The 5,347-nt window shown below is 38.1% G+C and overlaps 1 long non-coding RNA gene across 1 annotated transcript; it reads right to left on the bottom strand.

Moving 5' to 3' along the window:
- Nucleotides 1-1,917: 1,917 nt before the first annotated feature.
- On the bottom strand, nt 1,918-4,687 carry LOC131737238 (uncharacterized). Its single transcript, XR_009328810.1, has 2 exons — nt 4,327-4,687; nt 1,918-3,743 (listed from the first exon to the last, which is right to left on the bottom strand). It is a non-coding gene; the product is annotated as an uncharacterized LOC131737238 (long non-coding RNA).
- Nucleotides 4,688-5,347: the final 660 nt, after the last annotated feature.

Here is a 5,347-nt window from a genome sequence, read left to right as displayed (position 1 = left end):
GCCTCTAGTTCTACAGTTACAGTTCATTTTCATAGTGAAAATCTTAATAAAATAATTTGATAAAGCAGTAAAAGTTGAAAGTGTGGTGCCTAATACCCTATCTATTTTTCATGTTGTTTGTAGTTATTGAAACATACATTTGTTCAAATAATTTATAGCCAATTACATTTTGTAAAATTCTCTCCACAGGAAGAAATATATTTCATCTAATTGCAGTTGGAGGGCCACAAGATCCCATGGCAGAACTGTTTAGCTCTTGACTATGACAATGCTAATGTTATGGTTGGGCATATTGAAGGCGTATATGGTTACATGAAGGAACAGCACACTGTTCCTGGACACACACACCCAGACAGCATTTTCCTGTTTGGATGTGTGTGTCATCTTCTCCATATTGCTGCAGAATAAAAAAAAAAGTATTTAATTAAACTGCAACAGTAACCCATAGACTACAAAAAATTCTGTAAAAATAATTTGTATGCTATTTTTTAATCAGCAATAATTTATTTTTCCTTGACTGCCTATAGATTTTAGGATGTTGTTGATGATGATATCAGATGATGATGTTCTTTGATGAAGATGATAATTGTATTTAATTTATCAAAATGTATTTAATGCTGCAGTGTTTTCATAAATGGCATTGAATTGAAGTATCATATTCATCTTTTTTTTTTTCAAGGTGCCTTATCTCTACCAGTTCGAGCAGATGAGATTTTGATTTATGCCTATTACTACTTGGAGAAAAGCAGTCTTCGCCAGAGTGGTTTCAAGGAGATGCAGTTACTTTATGATGTACGTCAACAAAAAATATTAAAGCATGTCAACACCAGATGGCTTAGTCTGGAACGTTGTATTGGGCACGTGTTGAAAAATTGGGATCCACTTCTTGCTCTGGTCAAGAAAGATCGCCCTGTAGTTCCTTCATCAACCAGGAAGTCTGCCAGTTCTACATCAACTAGCAAGTCTGCCAGTTCTGCATAAACTAGCAAGTCTGCCAGTTCTACATCAACTAGCAAGTCTGCCAGTTCTACATCAACTAGCAAGTCTGCCAGTTCTACATCAACTATCAAGTCTGCCAGTTCTGCATAAACTAGCGTCTGCCAGTTCTGCGTCAGCTAGCAAGTCTGCCAGTTCTACATCAACTAGCAAGTCTGCCGGTTCTTCATGCAAATTTGAAAGACTTGATAGAATGCACAGCTTTCTGGTATCACCTGCCAGTACCTCCTGTTTCTTCACAATATACTTCCTGTGTTTAATTAAGTAAACTTGGAGTTTGCTTTATAGGTATTGTTTATCTGTCTTAAGTTATGATGAATAGCATATGATTTGTCAGGAAGAAAAGATTTTAAATTAAAAAAAAAAAAAAACTTTACACATATGGATATTAAAATTACAAATTTTGAAAGAGAAAATGTATATATGAAAATTACAATATATGAATAAATAAAAAAATGATCAATAGTTTTAATTAAAAACCTGTTCACTATTTCAGAAAGAGCTCAATTCCATACTGCAGAAGTTTGAAGTCTTTATTTTTTACTTTTTGTTTTCTTCTTGAATAAGTATGCTAATTTTCCTTCCTTTATTTTACTTGCTTTTCTGTCTCTGCAGCAGAGTTGGGGTCAATTTCACTAATTGAATTCCAATTCAATTCCCTCTCCACATCAATTCAATTCCCTCTCCAGATCAATTTAATTCCCTCTCCAGATCAATTAAATTCCCTCTCCAGATCAATTCCTTCAATTCCAATTCCTTTAGTTCCAATTCCATTTTTTTTTTTAAATCTAGTCAATTCCAATTCCACCCATGTATACATTCAGTTCCTTTACAATTTTGTCATTCCAAATCCAATTCGATCCCTAGTCCGTGAAATTGTATAATCTTGTATTAAAAGATAAGGGACACTCACACAACATATACTTTTTTCATTTTTATTGCCACTTTTAAACAGCAATAATGATAATTTACATTTATTACAGTACAATGTGCACGTGCACATCCAAGAAATACAAAAGAAAATAAACCATAGACAATGTTGTACTGTAGTATGTATTGCCTCAAAAAGAAAGTATCAAGTTATGCATACAGCCATAACGATTATCATCACTTATCAATTCTGTTACACCTGATCATATATGAAAAAGGTTTGATGCAGGTCTTTGGTGGTGAGGGTGTAGCCTTGTCAGAAACCCTTGGTAGCAGGGAGGTGACCTTGTTAGTCAGCAGTTCCCTCATGCTGTGCACTTCTTCATCCTTGCACCAGACCAATTTGAAATGAAGATCCAGACTTGCAGCCATCTTGAAACACACCATCTACTCAAACTTTTCAAAGCGTGTCTCCAAGGATAACTGCATGGTTACCACCATCTTGTTATAGGTTTCATTGATGTGTGCTATCGCATGACGTAAACCTTGGACACATGCGATGACATAGCTGGCAGTGATCTGGTCTTCCTTGACCTTCGCAGTGACTCTTCAAAGGGCTCCAGTATTTCATAGAGTTCCCCAATGATTTTCAATTTGTATGGTGTGAGCTTGCATGGGGCATGAAGCTCCAACAGGACCTCTGCAGGAACTTTCAAAATTGACCTCACCATCTTCAGCTGGCTATTCCACTTTGTGGCATTTGAAATTTGCAGTTTGTAGTGTCCCTCCAGTAACTCTGTTGCTTTGGTGGACTTATGACAGTTAGATACTATTCTAGACACCTTTGCCATCACCTGTCTTAAAAGGGCCAGCCTGCTCCAGGGCATCATGAATAACCAGCTGTAGAGTGTGAGTGAAACAGAGGCTACGCTCGGGTGGAAAATAATCCGGTTTGTCTCTCACACTCACCAACTCAATATCAACAGCATCATCTTGGTCTTCATCACCATCTTGGTCATCCAGTGGTGGAAATATGGTGAATGCCTTCACAATGTTGGCAGCATTGTCAGTCACTATGCCTGAAACTTTGTCAGCCATGTTGTTACAGCAACTTTGTCACAGGAGGCTGTGTGGTCCAGTGGTTAAAGAAAAGGGCTTGTAACCAGGAGATCCCCGGTTCAAATCCCACCTTAGCCACTGACTCATAGTGTGACCCTGAGCAAGTCACTTAACCTCCTTGTGCTCCGTCTTTCGGGTGAGACGTAGTTGTAAGTGACTCTGCAGGTGATGCATAGTTCACACACCCTAGTCTCTGTAAGTTGCCTTGGATAAAGGTGTCTGCTAAATAAACAAATAATAAATAATGTTGTAGACTTCAATAGTCTCCTCATACATTCTGTAGACGTTCTCTTCAGTATGAAAGCTGTTGTTTGAAAGAATATGTTTCAGCTTTCACCCCTAAAATGCAGACATGCCAACATGACAGTTTTTAGTGTGTAGTCCACAATGAAGTGGACGGTGAGGCCAATAAAGGGCCTCATATCTCTACTTGACCACTGATCTATGGTGAGGTAGATGTCCTGGGCTTGCTGCATTTGACTCCTCAGTTGATCTTGGACACCGGAGATGCGTTGAGAAAGTAGCTTCTGGCTGAGGGGTTTCCTGCTGGGCATAGTGAAGCGTGGTTCAGCTGTGCTAAGGATGTCGCGAAAGGCTGTGCTGTCTACAACAGACAGGGGCATGAGATCATTAGCAATGAAGCTAACAATGTTGTTGATAAGCTACACTTGGCGAGGATCTGTGGCCTCCCACTTCTTAGGGTCTGAAGTCTGACCAGATTGATCAGCAAACTCCCCAAGGATGTCAGGGTGCTTTCTCTGAAAATGCACAGAGAAAAAAAAAAAACCATCACACATTTTATGTACATAACACACTGAACAACACATCTAGCAAAATAAGCAGTATTCAGTTACCAGGTGAAGCTTAACATTTAATCATCACCTTACAATAAATGAACCCTAGATTCAAGACGGAATATCTAATTCTCTGTATTTAATCTGGCAAGCTAAAGTAAGATACAAATGGTAATACTAAATCATTCAGCGAGACCTGCTTAGTACACAGGTACCATAAGGTATGATGCTAGCAACCTATGCAAAAAATGTTATCAGGTAAGAGCTACCCATTGAAATGCAGCTTTCCCTTGAGGAGTGGATACACTTAACCAATTTATTACAAAAGCTGTTAATGCATTATGGAGATTGAGTTGTTTTAGCAAACCTGTATTAGTTTATCAATTATATAACCACAAATCTTTTACACACATTTGCACTAAATATTTTCTACCTGCATCATAAAATTCACTAATTAAGCATAAACACACCAAACATTAAAATGATAAATGCATCCATCTAATAGATTTAGACATGCAAGATATGGATTGTCACATAGTATACTTACTTTGAGGTGCCTTATGAAGTTGGAAGTAGCTTTTGTTGAACCAGAGACAGATGTTCCGCAATGCTTACATATAGCACAATGGTTTCCCACTGTGCTACCTTCACTTGGCTCATCAAAGTGATCAAAGACTGAGGTCTTCCTTGACATTGTGGCACTTAAAGTAAAGACAACATTTTTTAAATCGTCAGGGTTCGTGGTCAAAAAGCAAGCAAAATGGTCTTCATTCCGTTCTTCAGTTCCTCATTCAGTCTAGGGTCAATCAAACAGTTCAGGTCCAAAATCCAAGCAATCCTTCAAAAACTCTCCAAGACAGCCAACTACTCTCCAAATCCTAATACTCCCAGTCTCTCTCCTTGTCTTTCTGAAAATGTACTCAACAAAGACTGAGTGTAAGGCTGGGTCTTAAATAGAGCTGTAGGGCAGTTTAGCTCATTCCAATTAATTGAGAACAGGAGTTAACATTCACATCACAATTGTCATACTAATAGACTCACTTGTAAATATGACAATGAGCAATTTATGAATAGAAATGACTACTAGTGATCTGCCTATCTCAGGCTCCTCTTCCTTGTGGAAACTTAAACTGTAATCAGCTCATCAGTCCTGACACCTGTTGTTGTGATTGTGTGAATTACATACAGGTGTGTTGACTATTGAGCGAGGCTACACTGGGAATACTATTCCTCAGGTTTTTTAAAGCAATTCAGTGCAATAGTTTTGGGCAAAAATGGGTGTTGTTCAGTGGAATTGAAATGGAATTGATAATTCCATTCACTAAAAAATGCCAATTCCAATTAAATTACAATTCCAAAGCTTTGAGATTTTTCAACACGAATTGGAATTGACCTCTGAATTTCAACTGAATTCGGAATTGACCCCAACTCTGCTCTGCAGATTTGTCAAACCAAGTGCTATGATCTACAAAGCTGTGACTGAGATGCAGTACAATCTAGTTTACAACCAGAAGGACACTAAGGAGCTAATCGTTGGAGATTCAACACAATGTTTCATAGACAATGCT

The sequence above is a fragment of the Acipenser ruthenus genome, chromosome 5 (genome assembly GCF_902713425.1).
Source record: "Acipenser ruthenus chromosome 5, fAciRut3.2 maternal haplotype, whole genome shotgun sequence".
NCBI lineage: Eukaryota > Metazoa > Chordata > Actinopteri > Acipenseriformes > Acipenseridae > Acipenser > Acipenser ruthenus.
This window is presented reverse-complemented; position numbering and strand designations above follow the sequence as displayed.